Source organism: Vidua macroura, chromosome 6 (assembly GCF_024509145.1).
Source record: "Vidua macroura isolate BioBank_ID:100142 chromosome 6, ASM2450914v1, whole genome shotgun sequence".
In the NCBI taxonomy this organism is placed as follows: domain Eukaryota; kingdom Metazoa; phylum Chordata; class Aves; order Passeriformes; family Viduidae; genus Vidua; species Vidua macroura.
Window position 1 is genome coordinate 49,643,674 of NC_071576.1, and position 22,407 is coordinate 49,666,080.

The following is a 22,407-nucleotide window of genomic DNA, read 5'->3' on the forward strand; positions in this document are numbered from 1 at the left end:
CGTCAGGTGCCTTAAGCATTGCCTTTCAACATCTGCCATACAACATTTCATAGAAAGGGGTGTCTGAATTGAGCATGGAATTCTTCCTTAAGGACCAGGCCTCTGGATCTGCTGACTGTCCTTTTCCAAGGACATGGATTGGATCCTAGTTGCCTTCAAACACAGGGTTATCGAGAAATCCTGAGTAGGAATTTGCCCAAACTGAGAATGGATTGGGTCCAGATTTGACCATCTGAACCACTGAGAGAGGAAGGAGAGGCTACAGCAAGGAGAAATGAAAACTGTTGACATGTGGCAGATGTGTCACTTGGATTGATTAAAACAGAGCTAATCCATGGGGGACATCTTTAGTGTGGCCTTTGGGATTTTGCTTTTTTCCTCCTTGCCTACGCAATTGTGTTGGGCAGCCTTTGGAGCCTCTGGTGTGAGAGCAGCTGTGGGTGACCTGAGGTTGTTCCTGTTGGAGCAGCTGTTGAGCTGGGAGGGGAGGTTGCTCCTGCCTTTCCAGGGCCATCCCCCTCACTGTGAAGCTGTGCTGACTCAAAGTGCTTGCAGCTCTGTAGCTGTCCTGGTGTGACAGCTTGATATGATATTGGAGAGCAACGACAAATAGCCAGGAGGTGATGGGAACAGTTCTTGCCCGTTGTGAAAGGAAATGCTAAAAGCCAAAGAGCAGCCCTGCCCAGGAGAACTCCCCTGTGAAAAGCAACTTGAGGTCCCTCTCCACTCAGAAACTGAAGTAATGTAGTATTAAAGAATGTGCTGTAACACATGCAACGCTGGAAATGCAGCTGTAGCACTGATGAGTCTGAGTGCTCCAGGACGAGCTGGACACCTCCATTACCCTGACTTGGGTGCCACAGTCAAGTGAAGCCAGTTTTGCCACGGTCAGACCTAACACTACAACAACTGGGGCTTCCAGCCCAATATATGGTGCTGGGACTGTTTATTTTCAGCCATGTCACCAGGGCATCAAGCAACTTCCAGAAATAGTTCCACCTTGCTTCTGCCAGTATAAGTCTGTTGTTGACTGCAGCAGCATTTGGGCTGCCAAGTGATTGGTGTGTGTCAACATATTTCTATGGAATATTTGGTATCACTTTTACCCTTCAGGTAAGAAAGTAATTTAGCTGAGAATGCTGTGGTTATGGTAGCACAAAACTTCTCTGTTAAGAAGCATTCTTCAAAGCTGGATTGAGAGAAATGAATGACCGCCCCATTTTTTTTTTTAAGGAGCTAGTCCTGTATCTTAATCAACACACATTTCATAAAGCATATGTGGATGGTGAGAAGCTGGTGGAAAACTTCAGGAGTTTCCATTCTTGCAACTTGTTTGTCTTCCATTCTTCTGTTCCTTTCATGACTAAACAAATTTGTCTGGATGCCTTAGTTTCTACTCAATGAAACTTCAGTACTCTGTGGGAATTCAGTAAACCAGAAACACAACTTGGTGCTTGAGAAGCTGCTTCCATTTTGAGAATGTGTTTCTAGAGAAGTAGGGTGTGAGTAGCTGTGGGTAGTGAAAGAAATGGCACCAATCATTGCAGTCTTGATTTCTGAAGGCATTTCCTGAGTTATTTTTAAAAGGTTTTACGTATGGTTACTGAAACCTTAACTCTGAATATGAACTGTTTTTCTAAAATGAAAACTATTAAGCCTGGACTTCTTTGTTGCTTCATTGCAGTCACTTGAAATGCTTTACTCCCTGAGATTCACACACAACAATTTCTTCCATTGAAACAGTATGGAAAAAAGCTTTACCTGCTCTTATCTTTGACATCATGTCATCTTCTATTTGCTAATATATATGTGTATATATTTTATACTCTGTACTTTTATGTTTTCTGTTTTGTCATTTTCATTGAGAAAGTTCACATGTGATTTTCTAAAGAATTAATTTTTATATGTGGACAAAAATCAGATGGACTTTATCCTAATTTAGAAATTGTATTTCTGTTTTGGCAAAGTGTGGCATGTGAAGTATGTCACATAGGCCATTTGCTCAATTGCTTCCAAATGAAAATAATAAATACTGTAGGCATTAACAATTACCTTATAGAAAAGGATCATAAACCGAGTCAGGAAAGGTATATATGTAAACCAGACTCGAAGGTAGCTGTTGTTTACATGCCAGCAATTTACACTGACTTCTTTCTCTGTGCAATCAGTCGTTACTACAGAAACTGCAACAACACACAGCACCGGGAGAGACAAAGCTCCTTCATTAAGAAAGGCAATCACTAGCCAAAAAATTCTCTTCATCTTATCCCTGCTGTGTAAAATGCTGGTATGTCACAGTCTCATTGCAAACAATGTAAATTTAGCCTTTTGTAGGGAAATGTTCTTGGTTATGGCCATTGGAACGCTTTGGACAGTGCAGATTTTACTGAAAGCTCATCTTTGTGCTGCTGCTGGGTTAGAAACAGCCCCACGATGTAGACCTTGAATGAAACATGGAACAATCTGGCAAGAATTAGCCACTACCTCTAGTATTCTTTAATGAATTATGGGGAACGTGTTTTGATTTTTTTTTTTTCCCCTACAGGAGCCAGTTTAAAATGCATTCAGATGCTCTTGTGCAGGTCTGAACAGTGAGTTTGAGACTGTCTGGACTCAGATTCTATGAGTGCTGATAGAAGTGAGAAAACTCTTTCTTATATCTTTTTCCTTAAGGCAGAACAATAGGTTGGCTACAGACTTAAAACCCCCTTGAATTTGAGGGAATTTGTGGCTGCAGAAATTGTAGTCAGGTTGTGTCTCCATGGCAATACAAGGGTGGACAGGGACTCTTCTGCCATTGCTTTCCCTAGAAGCAGCTGTGCTTAAGGGCTGGAGAAAGGTAGGCAACCTGATGTGCTTAAGGCTGTTAAGAAAGGAAGGAAACAGACATTTCTTCTTCATAAACTCGGTACAGCCCCTTTTTCCTTTACATGAGCCTGCTTTTAGGCTTTGATTGCAGACTCATCAAGAGTGGACATTTTAGGGATTCCCTGTGGGATCCAGTCTGCTCTCTGGGCTCTCCAAGCAGGAGCTCCATGAAGAAATAGAGAGGCAAAGGCTTTAATAATGTGTCTTAATATGCAGGAATCACTTTCTATGTGCAGGAGCATCACTGTATTTTCATCTGTGCTCCTGGTGCTTGCTGGACACCTCATTCATTTGTAGCAAATGCTGGGCACCAAATTTGCTTCCAAAGGTCAGATTCCCACTGCAAGATGTGCAGGACAGAGTCGTAACCCCAAGCATGGGCAGCGCTGGTGCTTGTCAAACAGCATCATCTCTGCTGCTGGGACACTTGAGGTCACAGTTGAAGTACAGGTAGCTTCAAGGAGCCAGTATTCCTTCTGGTTACTGTAAGGCAGTGGAAAAGATTCAGACTGCCAGGAGGGAGAAATGATGAAGCTCACTGTAATCTCACTGCTGAGTATCCTGTGAGATGCTGACACTCTGCCTTAATGGGCTTTTCCTTTTTAGGAAAATGATTTAGTAGATGGTATAAGCCACACTCTGGCATGATAAACTTGCATGGATACCAACAAATTTAGGCAGAACTCCTGAGCTGCTCTAGACCTCTGTCTGGTGGTGCTATATAGCTTTGAATGAAGATATTGCCATCAATCAGCTTGTCACCTACCTCACTACCCACTTATATTAAATGATTTCACTATCAGCTAAGATGGAGCACGCCACTGAGTGTCAGATTATAAGTGTCTAGAGAGATTAGATACTGAAATTAGATGGATAACATCCAGGCTGCTGTGGTGGATCTCCCAGTATTGCTGTTGCCAACGTCTCCTGCTCCAGTCAGATAAAACCTTACTGTACTGTGCTCTCTCACTCACTTCCCTCAACAGGGGATGCAAGAATGAGGGCTGTACAGTCAGTCTCCTGAGAAAGTCACAGTATCTGCGGGCACTACGTGAGCAATGTGGCATCTAATTCTCCTCTACAAATGTCTGGTATGTTGCAGCATGTGCCTCAATTTATCAGATGCCTTAGCAAGTTCTAACTCTGTCTTGTTCAGTTTCTTAAATCAGTAGCTTCTCAATCTGTTTTTCCTTGGGCTGGACTTTGACCAAAGATGATTTTAAAAAGTAATAAATATATTATTGGGAAAAAAAAAGAAAAAGGTGAGCTAAGAGATCTGAAAATTAGTGAGACCCAAGATGACAGCCACCCTTGGGGAAACTATCCTTCTTCCTGGGAAAATTGATTTTAATGTGTTGGAGTAGCATGGGATTTAAAATTGGATGCATGGGTATTAACCTAATGCCTCCGTTTCTGTCTTCTTATGACAGGAAAATATTCTCCTGAGAAAAAGCTAAAGATATAAAGAGACAGCATTTAAATTCCTGTTTCCACTGGTGTTATCCTTTTTTAATGGAGGGGCACAACCTTAGGAATATGCAAAGGGACAACTGGGTTGATTGGTGGACTCTGATACAGGTCAAAGGCCTTGTCACAGATGTCCCTGGATTATGTTAGAAACTGTTTTATGAATGCTATGGAAATATTCACAAATGTGTAGGGATTATTTAATTATTCATAAATCACACCTGCAGAAACAAGCAGACCGCTTTCCGTTTGTATTTTGAGGGATCAAGAAGAGTACAGGAACTCATTAAACAATCACAGAGACTTTTCTAAATTAAAACCCATAATGACTTAGGGTCCCAGAGATTAGTACTGGGAAAGAATCTACTCTATTTTCTGTAGAAAGATTTTTTTTCCCTACTCTCCAACTAGACTCCACATTTGTAGAAAAGAAGGAAATAGTTCTCAGAGTTTAAATATGTATGTGGATGTATGTACCTGTAAAAATTAAGGTTATTTTGCTCATACTAATTATCATTGAAAATTATCTCAGTCTCCCTACTTAAGTGAGCTATCATGGCGTGGCTTTGTTCTGTAATGAGGCCCTCTGAGTGTTCCTCCAAGAAAATAATAAATTACACTCAGAAAAATAAAGTAATAGAGGCAGTAGTATGCTTTCAAAATAATTTTGGGGATTTTTGTGGGAATTTTGTGGGAATTTTTCATGGTAGAAATTCTTATTTTTTGAAATCTCGATATCTATTCCTGTGCTGCACCATTTGGCAGTCTTGAAACAGAATTTAGTTTTATGCCAATGGTGCCCTTAATTCATGTGTTATCTTAAAATCTTTCTCTGCAATTTGCGTTACAAAAAAACGGGAAAACATAATTTTTTTTTATATTCACTTTTTTTTTTTTTTAAGCGGAAAGTTAATATAGTTGCAAATTAAAAATTTCAACCCTGACAAGATCACAGATAAGAATTCCAGCTCAGCTATACCAGTAAGTACCAGGGTCAACTATCAAACAAAATACAAAACTACTCAAGAACTCCAAGAGAAGAGCTGAGCAGTGCTTTATTTAAGAGAGCTGCTTCAGGAGTTTAAGGTAGTCAGAAAGTTCAGGCTCCTTGCCCAGATTTCTGTTTAGCAAGGAGCCTGAACTTCAGTGCTCCCAGTATTATGGCTGAGCTCATATATATAAATTAACTATATAATTAACTGAAGTATTCCTATAAGCAAACATGGGACTGTGAAAGGATCCTGCATGTTTGGGACTTAAGATTGGACCATTGGGCAATCCCATGCACAGGCTGCTGAAGGAAGGTGAAGGAGTTCTGGAAGGTTTTAGTATTCTTTGTTATGGGGTATGAGAGGTCTGACTAGGATGGAAGTTCTGCCCAGTGCCTCTGCAGTGCAGAACAGAAATAAGAATTTCAGTCTACTGGCAATAGTTTTAAACAGAGCACCTTGCAAGTCAGTATGGTCAAGCCACTAAGGGGAGCATCTGCAGGGGATGGTGAGGAGGAAGGTGGGAAGGGCAGGTGCTATGTTGCTGTTGAGAAATGTTTCCACACTCCCCTTTCCTCTTGTGAGATTGCTCTTTCATTTGTGCCCTTGGACACAAACAGCTCTGTTGACTAACATGGCACAGCTTTTCTTTTCATTGCAAATCTCTCCCCTGTCTCCTCCTCAAGAGGTGGCTCTGGCTCACCTTGCCTGGTGACTTTCTCTTGGAGGATGCACTGGCCAGCAGCTCTTGGCCTCCTCCTTATGTGTGGTCAGGAGGGGACAGGGACAAGTCCATGTCCCTGCCTGCACCTCAGTGGCACTTGGTGAATCTAAGATATTTGCACATTTGCTAGAAAACAAAGATGAGTATGCATGGGAAAAGACCAAGATGACTTTACAGATTCCCATCTGCCCAGAAAATACTGAGCCTTTGTTACCCTTCTCAGGGAGAATCACAGGTTTTAGAGCAGCATCCATTGGTACTAAATACAGCAGAGATACCCCTGGATTTAATATTATTGCTTTTGACCTGTTTAGATCTACTGACAATGGTGAGTCTGGTGAATGGTGGTTTTTTTTTTTAAGCAGAGGGAGCCAGGACTATTTTCTCATTTTTGTTAATTATTTCTTTTGATTAATTGAAGAAATAAGTAGGATCTTTTTTGATGCAGATCACACATCTTGTGAGAAAATGGAAAGAATACTTGCATATCTCACTAAGGATACTGAAGGATGCAGATCACACATCTTGTGAGAAAATGGAAAGAATACTTGCATATCTCACTAAGGATACTGAAGGATGCAGATCACACATCTTGTGAGAAAATGGAAAGAATACTTGCATATCTCACTAAGGATACTGAAGGATTTTTGTAAAGTATTTTGAACTTCTGAAAATTGTTATGGATGAGGACAATATTATTCTCTTTGCATAAATATGAAATATTGAAGTAGAGCAGGGAAACCTATGATAATCTAAAACTCATACATTTATAAATCCTCCTCTTTTTTGGCTATTCTTATAAGTCCTATATCTGAAGATGCTAACTGTCAGCAGTTTGTAGGCAAATCACTGGAATTTAGGGATGATCAGCCCCAATGCTGATTATTTTTCTTCATCACAATTCACAATGCTTTCTTTAAGCTCACTGTTGAAGACCAGGTTCTTGACTGGAGTAAATGCAGGTGATTCTGGTCAGCTGAACATCTCAATGCCTTATTTGTGCTAGATAAAGGTCATGACTGTATCCTGACGTACAAATGTCTCAGTTTGCACCGTGAAAACTATTGCTTTTTGTTTTCCCAGTAGTAAAGATACTGCAGAAGAAATAGGTTTCAAAATCCTGCTGGTCATCTGTAAGGTGGTTTAGAGTTCATCCTGTTCTGCTAAGACATGGCATTTGTAGTGCATTTGTGGTGAGGGAGTAAACTAGAGCAACCTTATAGGTGCCAACATCAGCAGAGACAACTGGATGCTACTGCAGGGTTTAGCTGGTATTATTTCAGAATAAAATCCTTTCTTTAGGGCTTTAACTCTGCTGACTGTCTGAAATGCAGCTGCTGTGCTGCAGAACCTTCTGAAAAATTGTATCATATGGATAATTTCAGACTGTCAGCAGTACCAACAGTAGCAGGCAAGGAGATTACAAAGAATGGGTTAACTCACAGACTTCTTGCCTCTTCGGTATTCCTGGATAATAATCCACCTACAGTGACTCCACTCTGTGGGTAGAAAATGCCTACCTCTTTTTAAACATAATTTATGCACTCCTTTGCCTTTTGAAAAGGATAGACACCAGCCAGGTAGAAGACTGCTCTGCTGCATTAGTGTTCAGAATTAACCATCAAATGTGTGCCTGATGTGCGAGTCAATCTGCCAAGTCATAAATGTTACAAGCAGACATCTGACTACAGCATGTATTTTTAAAGTGTGCTTTTTGGCTATGTAGCCTTAGCAAACACTGCTCCTTCCAACCTGTGCTAAAAGGACAGGGATACATATGCTGTTAACCTGGCACAGTATGAAATCTGCCATAAACTGATTTCCCCAGAGGATTTCTCCCTGCAGGGGCTGTGTGCTACGAGGTGGTGTCTCCCGGCTGATTCCAAGCGTCCTTGACTGGATCTGCAGTAAGCAGGAAGGTGCGTGATAGTTTCTTCTGTGATGCAGTGGTGGCATCTGAGGGGGCTGAGGGTGTGAAGGAAGCTCATTCCTCCCCCCCACCCCACCCACCCCCATGACAAAAAAGTTTCTGCGCTTGGACCTGAAGGGGTTGGTTGGTGAGAAGTTTCTGCTTCTCAAGTAAAAGTCAGACCTAGAAAATTCTATGGTGGTTGCATAAGTACTGAAATTGCCACGCAGCTAAAGCCTCAAAAGCAAGCAATTGACTGGGGAACATATTTCTGATATAATTGCTTTTTGACCTTTTTTTTGCGTCTTGCTTTGAGTTTTGATTAACTTCACATTAATTATAATCAGTGAACACTGAGGAAGAAAGGGATGGTTTTGTTAGTTTGGGTTTTTGGTTTTGGTTGTTTTTTTGATTGAAATGCCAGCAGCTGTCTCTTGTTATTCTACCTGGAAAAGGAGTAATTCCTGGTACTTTCAGGAATTACTCAAGAAAAAAAAAATGAACAAAGAAGTCAAATTTAACACTCTTGATTCCTTGATTTAGGTAATGATATAAGTGATCTGGGCTATTCCTGTGTGCTGTAAGGAATAAATCCATGGTAAATATGAGGTAGAATTAATCCTTCAAAAGCAGTATATATTTTTGAGGAACACAATGGCCCCTAAGCAATGCCCAAGGCATCCAGCAATTTTCTGCTCACCTATAGCAAGAATTACCAGATTATTTAAGTGGAGCGTCTTGTGCTGCTCACATACCTGCAATACACCTTCTGCTCTGCATCTCAATCACAGGGCATTTTCAGAGACATTGGCATGTGCAACACAGATGGGCAACTGTTTTATCATCTGCCTTGCTCCCTGAGTCTCCAGGGCAATAACTGGGCTACTCCTTGTCTCAACACAGTGCCAGAAGAGGTCCCAGTGTCATTCTGCCATGTCTCTCCTGACTTTTCTGCCTCCCCCCTGATCTGTAACAGTACCTCTGTCACTCCTGGCTGAATGTTTCCCTGGGAAGTGAATAGCTAATCTTCAGTATCTGCCTGATGCCGTTGTGTCAGAGGTCTTGTAATATAATAATGATCCTGGAGACAGAGCCAGCCCAGCTGAGAAAAAGGTGAGTGCTCCCACTCTGCTTTGTGCCTTCCTGGGATTGTTCAAGGCGCCCCATCGTGTGCCAGGCTTCAGCACATACAGCATCTGCTCTGGCATCTTATTCCATAGGGTATTGGTCTCTTGGAAGAGACCCACTTTGCTAGACACAGCTCTCTGCTCATACAGTCTGCCTGCTCTGGGAAGGCAACGTGTTTTCTGACAATAGCCAAGATAAAAATCAAGGTTCATTCTTGTGCACTTCAGGGATGATAAATAACTTGCTCCTTTCATTCAGAACCTTTAGTCAGAATACACAGATTATGGAGACAAGGGGTTAATTCACTTAAAATATTTTCTGACTTTATGGGATTGCCACAAGCCAGGGCCAGTTAAAATGTGGGGTCTGGTAAAACATGTTAGTGTTTAACTTTATGTGTTTTTATTTTAAAATGACTATATGAGGAGATATATGTTTTTATCATTATGTAATTAAAAGTTATGTATTAGATCTGTCAATAGTCTGTTAGGCACAATCTGCTGGGTGTATCTTGCATTAATTTTTCATCTGAAACAGCAGAAATAATTTTGTGGATTTTAAACTGTTGTTTTGCAGATGCACTGTTAAATGTTACTAGATCTTAGCTCCCTCATCCACAAAAGCTTTGTTTTCTCTTTTCCTGTCAATCTTATTGAGGAATGCTGAATAATCAGAATGAAGTAAAGATAAAATTGCCTTCTGATGACTCGGATTTTGGTTCCTTCTGTGTCAAGGTGTCCTCACTTTACCTGCTTAGAGAAAACATGATAGTGGAAATTCATCTAGTGTCTCCAATTTATCTCCAAATCACTGTACAACTGTTGATCTCCACAATACCCAGAAGAGTTAGCTAAATAATGTTCTATTATCCTGATTATAGATGTAAATCATTACCAAGAAGTTGTGGCTTGCCAGAAGTCTCATTTGAAGTCATATCAAGAACTGGTGCATTTTTGGGCTTCCCAAATAAAATTGTAACACTTTTGTTTGCTACCTTATCTCCTTGCTGCTTCAGCTCCATCACTGTATCTGCCACTGAATCTTACACATATTTTCATGTTGGAGTCCTCAGTGAACAGAATACATTAAGAAGCCACAGCTTTTCATTAGACAGCAAATATTCTCAATTAAAGATGGCTCATTTATTCTGGACCCCTTTTTAAAAAACTATTAATGTGGTCAAACAAGGGCAAAGGGGTGCATGAGAATCACCCCCAGACTAATTCCTGTATGAGGATCACTGCTGGAACCAGCACAGCATCTTTCAGTCTGACAGAGCAAGTGCCTGTGTTGTGCTCTTACTTCCACAAGTGCCCTATATATTCAAGCCAGTTGTTTTCTCCTGAAATCCCATTTAGTCGTGGATCACAGCTGAAAAGAGTCTGTGTGTGTGAAGGACATAATGCTTGTGCGGGACTCCTGAGTGGAGAAGATAGTTTGGCTAGGTTGGAATGCTGAAAAATCCACTCTAGAGCTCTTAAGGAAATGAAGTTGGCCTCTTTCTCTTTTTATTGTCCTGACCAGTTCTTGTGCCAGCCATCAAGGTGTCTCACCTTCACAGAAGAAAATAAGTGCATCAGAACATGCTGTCCAAAATCCTCACGTGTCCTTACAGCAAAGGCTTCTCCAGAATTAGCACTGGTCACATGCAGCTTTTCATGTGGAGCTTAACCCTTTTTTTAAATCTTTGGCAAACTTGCAACAGCAAAATCTGCTCTTTTGACCACAAAATCACTTACTGCAAACCCCCTTCTTCCTGGGCTCTCGTGAGGGCTGTTTCTTTGCTTGCAGCACATGCAGAAGGTACTGCATGTTGCTAACTCACTTGAATTATTCTGACTAGGTTGTCAACTTGCTGAAAAACAAATTGCTCTAAGTGGCCACAGTCTGAGATTTCAAATTCTTGACTGTCTCTCTCTACTAGCGAGCTGCTGATTTGCCATCCTGTGTTCCCTTTCCAGGGTCCTAACTCTATTTGTCCCTCAATGTCCAGTGAACCTTGAGGGGTGAGACTTCTCTCTCCCTACAGTGATTTGTTTTTCTAGTTCTGATGAGTCCTTCCATCTCCTATTTCTAGGAGATATATCCTCCTCCAGGCATTTTCCTTCTCACTGCTTACATTGCAACCACTATTTTCTGCAGTTCCACTTCAGGAGTGTCCTTCTCACATCTGATGGTGACTGCAGTTCCTCCACTGCATAGCATCCCATGCTCTGTGAACAAGAGAGTAGCTATTCAGCAGTGATTAAAATGCTTTTTAAAACCCAGAATTGGTGCCACAGACTCTGGGTGAAACTATCAGAAGGATGAGAACATGCTTCTAAAAGGGAGAGTATTTTCATGTACAGAAAGGGCTAATAAAACACAGGGCCAGGTTTAAAAACATTTGAAGATTTTTTTTTCTGACCTACATGGAAAGCTGTTTATATTCCCAACTAATTTTGAACTAATCAAACAAAAAACCCTCACCTCAAGCAAGAGAAAGACTGCAGTAAGATGGATGTGTATTTGTAAATAACTCAATGGAAATGATAAAAAGAAATTTGGAAAAAAAGGCGATCCTTTTTTCCTTGAAAACATTCAACAAGGTTTGTCATATTTGTCCTTCAGATTTCAAACAAGAAAGGATTATTTCTTACCTACAGTTTTTAGCAAAATATTGTGCAGAAACTTATTTCCTTTTTATCTCCTGGTATTCCCTCTTAAATTTTGCTGCTTTGTTCTTTTTTTTTCTGGCTACCATTTTAATTTTCAGGTTTTTATTAAGTTGGTGTGAGGGGGGGAAAAAGAAATTAATACTGGGGAGAGAAGAGAAACTGGGATTTTTCTTATGGAGGAAAGGATAAAGCTTTGAAAAAATGTTATTTGAGAGGAAGGGGAGAAATTGGAGGAAAAAATATTTTGTTGCCAAAATGTATCTACAGTTATTTGTTCAACCCTAGATCTGAAACTGGAGTACATACAATTTACTTTCTTAGCCAAAATGTCTGTGTATTGTGAGAAGGCTTCCTAAACGACATTGGCAAAATTTCCAAAAATGTAAACCACCAAAAAGATCAAGTCATGAATGGTTTCCCTTCCTTGCAACTCTCACGAGCAGCTGAATTGGAAAGACAAATAACCTTGTGCAATAACTGTTAGAGGGGCTGGTGGCAAGCATGGTGACTTTACTTAAGCCTAATGTCTTTCTGTGTGTTTAGAAAAAAAAAGTCTCTGTTTCAGCATAATGAGAGATTGAAAATCATGAGTGACCACTAGGCATTTTGATGAAGGCAGATGTATTTAAAAAAGAATAGATTCTACCTTAAACTCCGAACTTGTGGTGAATTTTGTTAACTAGAATTTGTAATTTAGGCTACTGAGTTGGCTTAAAAGCATTTTTGTGGCCTGTGGGCACTTAAATAGCATGACTCCACTGAGTCTTATTGGGAATTATGCAGCTTGAGAGTTTCATGCCATCCTGAAATTTTTCTTGATTACAGCTAGTACCCTATGCAGTGTAAGTAGTAAATGGAAATTTTTTTTTTTTTTTCATTTGAATCCAGGTCCTTATTGATATTCCTGTCAAAATACAGTTTCTGGTCTCTCAATAAACACAGAGCAAGACTTGTGAATATAGTTTTCACACATAATTTCTGGATGTATTTGTGAGCCTTTTGCCATCTGTATTACAGATCTTTAGAATAAACTGCTGCACAAGTTGTACAAGCAGTTGGACAGTTGTACAAGCTCATAGCAGAAATCTCTTTTTATTTTCGATTTTCTGCAATTGTCAAAGTGAGGAGCAAGGGATGTCACATAAAAGTATTTCTACTATAAGTTTTGCAGTTACTAAAATTAATTATGTGCCCACAGTTATCATAAGTGGAAATTGCATCTGTTAGACTAATACTGCTAAATAAAACCTGGTTGACTACTGGGATGAACAATATCCTCAGATATCCTTGTGGCAATAAAAAAACCCCATTACTCCTAACGTTCGCATCTGAAACCTCTGCTTAAATTTACAGCAATTCTTGTGCCTGTAAACACATCCATCTCACTGCTAAAATAGATTTAGGACAATTAGAAAAAAAATATTAGATGCAATTTCTCACTGGTCTGAATTAGATCTTGCTATTGAAGTCATGAGCAGGAAAAGCTTGTATTTGCAAGAAATGCCTTCAAATCAAAGAGCAGCTCTGTGTGTTGCTCTCAGCAGACATACAGCTATGTTGAAATCCTACCTGGATGAAGAGAGTACAAAAACCACTTTACCTTGATGCTTAGAAGAATGATATCTGAATGGTCAAAGCAAAAGCCTATGGATACATATTCTCTCAGGGAAGAGAGCTGACTGCTTTACCCAGTTTTATTTCCTGTCAGATAGAAGTTGTGTAATGTATCTGTATAAAGGAAGAAATGGCTCCAATTGCTTCAAAGGAGAGTTTTCCACCTGCTTGCAGAAAGTATGACCTCCCCAGATTCCTACATGTGAAATGTAACATTCCCCTGTTTGCAAGAACTCAGCAGAAGCCTTGTGGATGTGCCCTGTTCCTCTGAATTTTCATACAAAGTGACTTGCATCCTAATTGTCTTGAGTATTTTGCCCTTCAATATTGAATACTTGCTTCAAATTCTAATAATATTTTCGTTATTGTTGTCCTTTTGTAGCAGCTCTTTAAAGTCTTTTCATAAATGGTTAAGACTCACAGAACTTTGTTGATGCAGGACACTATTAGTACCAGCAGTCTCCTTATCAGATGGTGATAAATAGATGTACAAAGCTACCACAACAACATTTTAAGTTTTTAATGCTTAGAACCTTTGGAGATCAACTTAGGGACCATCTGCAGTTGTCACTGACTTCTAAGAGAACTACAAAAACTGGGATCCAATGCTGAAATTTCTGTTGTGGCCATGGTGAGCTCAACGTTTATATCTAGAGGGGACTTTGATTAATGTAGGATGTCGAAGGCTTCACGAGACTATGGAGATAGGACTCACCCCAATGCCTGAAACAGGCTTGTGATTAGCTGGTTTTCAGATGTGGTAGCAAGTCTTATGGGTGCCTGAGAATCTTGAAAATACCATTCCTCCTATTTCAACAGTATAGTTAGTTTAAAAAGTGCATATTTAATTGCAAAATAGGCTGGAACTGTTTTCATACAGAAAACAAGGGGCTTAGGAGCACAGTTTTAAACTTCCTGGCTTTTGCTCATGTTCTTGCCACAGTTCCCAGTAAGATTTCTCTTTCATCTACGTTTGCCATAGTTCCTTCTTTCTTACTTTCTAATAATTTAAGAGACAAGATGACAGAAGAGATTAAAAAATATCTATAAATAATACCGTACGTAAAGAGGCATTTACCCACTGAGTCTTAAAACTCATTCCGTGATTTGGATCTATTTTTATAAGCTCCATCTCACTTGACACTGGCAGTGATTCACATAAATATTAAGTGTTCATTTTTAGTCCAGTGCACATAAGTGAAGCTAAACTGTAGTGCCCTTTGGAGTTTTTACCCCGAAGGTCCTTACTTAGGATGGAAAGAGGGTTAGGAGGATGCAGTTCTTAAGCACTCTACAGTCATCACATAGCATGGAGCATTTTTATATTTTTCAATGACATTCACATTTCAAATGTGTTTTTGTGCTGATTTTTTTTTTCCTGTAGGATACAAAAATAGGGTGTGTTATCCTGAATTAGAGCCTAAACCTGAAGGCTGTGGAATAATGTGGTTACTTATTTGTGCCTCTCTGTTGTGTTGTGGTTATGTTCAACTCCATCACTATTTTTTGCTGCATCTTGTTTTTTAATTAAAGCAGCCCTGACATGTTTTATTAATTATCCAAACATTTTGGTCTTTGGACTATGCAGCAAAGCTATTTAAACAATGAAAGAAATTTTTTTTCCAATGTTTGTCACTTCTAAATTCTAATACAATTGTGTTTCTGTTATAGCAGGAGTATATTTGATAACAGATGGTAAAACTGCAAAACTATCTCCGCTTCATTAGTGCCCCTGGCAAGTCTTCCTATGCGGGGTAAGTTACAGCAGAGAGGGATATTTAACAATACACCCTTTACAGTTTCCAGTAAGATTTTGGACTAGTTTTAAGTGTATCATGAAAGCAGTGAATGTAATAGCTAGAGTGCCCATTGATCACTTGTGTTTTGGTTGTTAAAAACAGAACTAGACATACATTCTGTAAAAGGCTCTGATCTAGCAAAGACTTGTTCTAGTGCTTTTCCAAGTCAGATTTATCCTGGCAATAATTTCATTGAGATCACTTTCCTTTAATGGTGATCATGAGTTTTTATTAAAAAGTAATAAAATATAAGTGATCAATTTCCATTTAAATTAAAATAATGTTTATGGTAAAATATTGATGAAAAGGCAGCCTTCAGAGATTTTAAGAATGCTTTTATTTTCATGGCACAACTTAAAGGTGACAGATTGATAGTCCTGGGAAACGTAGGTCTTTTCAAAACAAATTCTGTGATGTGTCCTCACACTGACTTTGGAGCTCACTTTGCAGCATGGCAGAACTGCTCAGGCTCTAGGGTCAAAAAGTCCTCTCTAATTCTGCATATTATCTAATCTGCATATAATCTCCTACTTTTCTGTGCATTTTGCACATTCCTTCTCCATAGGGCCTGCACAGAGATCCTGAAATCATTGAGCATGGCTCACCCTGGAGTCCAATGCATGAGGGCAGCATATGGTTATTTCCTACCAGGAACTGGCTTCCAACAAGTGAGTAAAAATAAAAGGACCAGTCTTGTCATATGCCAACATGAGACCATCTCTGATAATGCCACTATGTATATCTGTTTTCTGCTATTGACCTTGCCGAATTTAGTAGCCCAGAATTACCACAGAGGAACAGCCTCTTCTACATTATTGGGAAATGCTGCTTTGCTATCTTCCCAGTATAATGGTTTGTGAACTCCTCATGCTGTGCAAATTGGATTAACTTCACTACCTGCCTGGATTATGCAGGTTTGTGAAGTGGGCAGGGCTCCCAGGCAGAGACATGAAAATTTGAAATCATGCAGGGGAGGAAAATATTAAATTTGAAATTTCAGATTCTAAGCAAAAACCAGTAGCCACTAGATTATTGCATCCAGGGAACTGTTTTATACTACAAATATCTCATGGGTTTTTTTAATCATGTTTTTTAAAACTGCATATATTCACTATGTATTTGGCCAGTTCATTTAAAGGACTTCTCTTATTAGTGAAGGAAAGTTATGGGCATCAACTAGGCTTTGATATAAGGTAGTTCCCAACAGTGCTTAAGGCCGTTTTGGGCACGTGCAGAAACAAAACTTTAGGCACTGGGAAATTTTAATATGCATTTAAAGAAATTACAAATGCATGGTTAGTGTTTTGGGAATTCTAAGCTTGAGCTCATAAGGTGACACCCTTCCATGAGTCTGCCCTCAGAAGTGAAGATGTAGGAAGTGACTGCTAGATTTCCTGGATGCAGGAGTGATGGAGAAGGTGGTGATGGAGAAGCCCTGCTGTCTGTGCACTGGCCACCACAGCTCAGGCACATACTGCACCTTTGGAAGGATCACAGCCTCGGGGCATCTTCTGCTGCAGTCCAGGTTGGTTTGGAAAAGACTACATCTGAGTATAGTGTAAAGTCTTCCCTTAGATGCTGTCAACTTGCTGTTTTTATAGTACAAGCATTTAGAGGTGTCACAGAAATTATAACTCTATTGTGCTAGCTACTGAAATAAACATATAGTAAGGGAAAGAGAAAAAAGTGCCAAGCAAGTAACCTAAGAAATTTTGGCTTTCTATTTTGAAAGTGACATGCTAAGATTAAACATCTTGTATGATTACACACAGAGTAAAATTCATAGAAAATGAGAGGGGCTGAAGCATACTCAAATGATGTGCCATACTGAGCTAATAAAATGTGGTGTTTGAGTGCTTTGTGCCCATTGCAAATGTTCATTTGCTGAGTTAATGTGTGTGACCTGCCTTTGTACTATCGGCATGCTGCAGATGAATGTTAAAAATCACCTAGTAAGAACAAAGGCTTACCCTGCTGTCCCAACCAAGATATCCTTTGAGAACAGTAAATGCACAGTTTTAGGCATTCCTATAGCTGATGGTAATATGGACATGAAGATAAATTTGTGGTTTGGAGTTGAAGGTGCTATAGAATTTTTACTGAATTTCAAACTTGTATTTGCCTGTAGTCCATGCCACTGACACAGTGAAAACTGAGTTTCTTGCTTTGAAGAGCAGGTTCTCCAAAAGATGCTTTCTTTAGACCTGTGAATGCACTTTTGCACTATTGATTTCCTGCTGCTTAGACATAACTAACATTTTAAGTAATCTATACAGTTTTGAAATTTACATTAGGTCTTTTAATAAAATCCCTAGCATCTCAGGGACTTCTTGGTAGGACAGACAGTGAATGTCTACCAAGTGAACACTAAACAACAGAACACTAAATTTCAATAACACTTAAGCAAAATTCCAAACTAAGCTGATCTGCTACTGCCCCAAAACCAGAAAACCAACCACCACCCCACAGCAGTTGCCTCAGTCTGGGTATTGGATGAGCTATCACAGCACAGTCAGATTGTTCTTGGTTTGTCCTTACAAGTGCTTTACTGAAAAACCCTGACTTAAAATCAGTTCTGCATTATGCGGGACACATTCCCGAGAAGTGCTAAGACGTACTGTCACTAGATTTCTTGCAAAACTCCACACTAGAAGAGAAGGGGAGATCCATGCTAAAAAGGGAAACGGGAATAGCACAATGCGGCTGAGATCATGTTGTGGTGTTTATAGAGTAGAGATCAAAGGCTGCTGAGAAGGCAAGCCCTTTTGCATTGTGTGTTGTGGCAATTACACAATTGTCCTTGTCCTGAAAAATTTTACCTGAAATAGATCTGCGTGGATCTCTGGTTGGATCCCACTAAAATCAGTGGTGACTGTGGCCCTACATGGTGGGGTGGGATTTTAGTTATGGTCTCTTTGCTTCTTGCCTGTGTCCTTTCTGCTCTAGGACATGACCTCCCTTCTGCTGGAGGTTGTAGGTGGTCAGCATTTTAGAGATTTCTTCCTATTAATTTTGAAGTCTGTTATCAAGTCTGAAGCATTCTAACTGAACATTTTAATTTAATTTATACCTGGATAAATCACAGAACTGGCCTCCACCATCTATACCCGTAAATTGATCTGGTGTAATGAAGACTGCAAGAAGCCCAACCTGATAAATAGAACAGGGGTATTGGAATGAATTTTCAAGGGAAATCTGCAGCTAAATTTCTTGGGCATGTAAAATGATAAGCAACCCAAGCTGAACAGATCTTTCTGTATTTAAGAATATGTTTTTTGAGGGCAAATGTGGGAAGCAAGAGAAACTCTGCTGCAGTCAAAACATTAGGTAACTGTTGATGTATCTCTGTGTACCTTTAATTGTTTTGTGAATGGGTAGATGATCAAGAAAATTCAGACAAGAAGATCAATTTGGTTTGGTTGTGCAGATGAAAATGTATGTTTTAACTTGTATTTGCCTCCGAAAATTATAAGACTCGGTAGCAATAGGTTTTGCCTTTGCTATTTAATACCAAATAATCCATTTTATTGCTTCTCAAAAGGGACATTCTTTCCCAGGTTTTCAAGTAAAAAGCCAGTATGATATTTTAAGCTATTTCTTGTAGTCACAACACCTCAGTGATCCTGACCCACGATTTTTCAAAGTAAATCTAGCAGTGCTGAGATTTACTGCTGCTCCTGAAGTATCAACATAATTACGTAAGTGTGTGCCAGCAGCGTGTGCCTGTGTTGGTAGCTCATGTGCAGCACCCACATTGCTGGCTGTCTGCAGTGCACTGAAACCCAAGATTTATTGCATTTACAAAAGGCCATTACAATGCAATTTTAACTTACTGTCATTAAAGGGTCTTACATCATAAGCAATCACTGCAAAAAGCCTTGGCCCATGATTTATTCGTAATTTTTATTGCATGATTTATTAGCGCCTCTGTTACATTTTATAAATCTTATCAGAAAGAAATTAAAATCAGTTAGGGCCTGGTCCTTTTACCCTTACCTGTGTTGGGTGGTACCTGGTTCTCAGCCTGAGGGAAACAGGGATATTCCTGGAGTAAGCTATCACTCCAGGAGTAGGAGTGAAGATAGCAAAATCTGGTTACTTAGTGAGCACAGGAGAGAGATGTAAAAATCATTCCAGAAATGACAGCATTTGGTTTATATTCCAGGGGGAGGAGGTGGTTCTCCATGGATTCATAGATTTCTCTGATTTCATCCGATCCTACCGCTTCTGTGTACCATTTGGTGTGAATCACGTATTTATGTAATTCAGTATTCAGCAGGGAAAGCCAAGTCAGCCTTCTAAACTGTTCTTTCCTCAGATCAAATTCAGCATATAGTAACCGAGAAGCTAATTGTAAGACCATTGTAAAGATCTCAAAATGGCTTTTCTATCAGTCTTATACCCCAAGAATGCACAGAAATTTCATAAAATCAAGCTTATACAAAACGGAAACTCAGTTTTGCCATCTATCTTTGCATGAGAAATTACACACTTGATTATCAATTAGGGCCCAGTTTTTCAATCTGAATACCCCTGCTTGCCCCTTTTATTACGAAACACAGCACTTGGATATGATTTAGTTGAACATTAATTGAGGTCATGTGGTTTATTCTACAGTCCTTTGTAGTAAAAAAAGCCAATAAGATCGTGATGAGCTTTGTCAGTATTAGAGCTCTATGTTTTGATGCAGTGTGCTAAAGATGCTCATGTCTTTAAGAGATTATGAAGACATGTATTTGAATATGTATGCTCCTAATAAATTGCTAAGTTCTATTGCACTTTAGTGCTTTGGAATGGAAATAGGCAACATGTCTATTAAAAAAAGCAGTACACAGCAATTAATTTGTTATCCTGAACCATACTGCAGGAAAATTAATTTCTGTCCTTGAAGTTGGTGGTAATTTTGGCTGAGTTTCAATAACAGTAAGGCTGGGCCCTCTGTTGCTGATTTGCTAACATCTCTCCTTATGTTAAGAGAAAGTATGCAGTACATACAGACTTTAATAAAGTACTACCATAAATATACACACATTTTTACAAATAAGAAAGACAAATACTGTTAAATGCTAGATCGCACAGCAGAAGGGAAGAACAAGATGGAAAAATAGTTTTCCTAGTTTTTCCTATTCCTCTAATATACCACATTTCTGCAAACAGTTCTAAAATAGAAATATTATAATTGATCTACAGATCTTTTTCTCCTTTGTCTCGTGATAGACCAACAGAGAACTACCAGTGTTTTGCTGCCTTTTTTGCCCTAACCAAAACCAAAATAGCAAATGTCAGGAGAAGGGCAACGAAAATAACTGAAGGTACATAGGGATGGATTAAAGAGAGAAGGGGTCAAATATCTTTCTGAACCCAGCCACTAAATTCGTATTGATTTTAGTGGCACCACAGTTACTTCTGCAGAAATATTTTGGGGTGGTTTAATTTTGAAGTCCTTCCTCATATGGAAATCCCACTCAGCATCGTAGGAGGTGGCAGCAATAGGAAGGCATATATATGTGTATGCATATGATGGTATGATCCATACAATCACAGCCTTGGCTAAATGAAGTAAATTTTGTAACCTAGAAACATTAAAATTAAATGAGATTTTAAAAATTGAATTAAAATGGCAGCAGATGCTGTTCTTTTTTAAGGTTTTAGAATAATAGAAATAAAATTGGAAATAGGAAAATAGATTTTCAAAAAATGTCCTTGAATCCAAACTGCTAAGTCTGTACTAGGCAGCCATGGAATTGTCAGGTGGGTAACATCATCTCTCTCATCTCCCTGTGAGATCATGACTTCAAAGAGGTTATAAGATTTTCTGGGCAGACGTCATATCTTCCTGTGTGTTTCTGAACAGCTCAAACTGGTGAAGCCATGATTCTGCATGGCTGTTCTGATATTTAAAATTTTTTGTGTGTGTGTCTGCGAGGTAGTTTAAAAAGGTATTACTTCTGAGTTTGGATGGACAATTCCCAGGAGTTACTTGTGTACCTGCTCCCACCACCATGACCAATTTCATAGGGACTGGATGTGGGACTTGGAGCAGTGAACACTTTCAAACTGGCATTTCTTTGGTCAGGATGCAGAGAAGACTACCATGCTTACTAGTGGGTTATATAAGGATTAGCAGTAACATGTTCCTTGATGGGAGAAAATAGGTATAAAATGGAATTTTAGGAACTATATTAACAATGAATGATAGAATGGTAGTTAATAGATGTCTGTAATTCCATTATACTACAAGTGCAAGGGAAACCTCATTTGATGTGGAAAGATTCTCATTTTTCCAGAGCTGTAATGCAGCGTGCAGTTAAAATGAGGCTGTCTCATTAATTGTCACAGTATATGGTGAGAATTCCTGCAGCCAGCTTCAATGCAGGATTAGATATGGCTCTGCAGGAGACAACTTCCAGAAAGGCTTAAGGTGGGAGAGCAGCTCCACCAGGGCCCCTTGGAAGCTGTCCCTGAGAAGGGTAAAGGGAAGTGAGTGGGGCAGCTCTCAGCCCCTCTGTCCCTGTCTGCTTCTGCTTGGTGGGACGCTCCAGACCACTGTCTGTGGAGTGCTCCTGTGCCAAGCGTGTCCCGCATCACACATCTGTGGAATAAGCTCCCTTTGTGAAGGATGAGGTGTATGTGTTCCCACTCCCTGATATCTGGCTCAATTCCTGAGCTAAGCTGTGCTGGCCAGGGGTAAGGAACGAGCAGAATCACCCCAGCCTCTAATCCTCAAGACAGTGTGGTTATTCAGGAACTAAGAACCCATAAGCCTTTTTATACCTATAAGTTGTACTTTATAGAGAGAAAAATCAGTTTAAATGAACACAGCAAGGTTGAAATTGTCTTGAATGCACAAAAGAAAGCTGGAAGAAATCCCTGGGGAATACCTTTTTCTCATCTCTTTACCAGTATCCTTTTTCCTGTCTCCTTCTCAGTGTCAGAAACTCGTCCTTCAAAAGTCACCCACTGAGGAAAGCAGATTCTTCTGCAGGATGTGAAGGGGAAACATGAGGGAAGGGTGAGTGAGTTTTGCTTTTCCTCTTACAGATCAAAGTGGTACAGCATATGCTAGGATTGCAAGTCAAGCTGTTGAGAACTTTCCACAGGACCCTAAACACCTTTTATTTAAAAAACAGTAAAAAGGTTTATTTGGAAGGACTACAAAAGATTTCCTGAGAGTTCATTAAAAAACTTAACTGTCCAATTTGAATGTGAGCAGTAGCGCACAATCTCAGCTGAAAGCTCTTCGTTCTCAAAC

The 22,407-nt window shown here is 39.6% G+C and overlaps 1 protein-coding gene and 1 long non-coding RNA gene across 6 annotated transcripts in view; one reads left to right on the plus strand and one right to left on the minus strand.

Annotated features, from left to right (window-relative positions):
- Positions 1-22,407, minus strand: part of KCNC1 (potassium voltage-gated channel subfamily C member 1) — a 121,267-nt gene that overhangs the window by 94,163 nt on the left and 4,697 nt on the right. The window lies entirely within an intron of this gene.
- LOC128809533 (uncharacterized) lies at positions 14,803-22,165 on the plus strand. Its single transcript, XR_008437756.1, has 3 exons — positions 14,803-15,110; positions 15,721-15,823; positions 22,085-22,165. It is a non-coding gene; the product is annotated as an uncharacterized LOC128809533 (long non-coding RNA).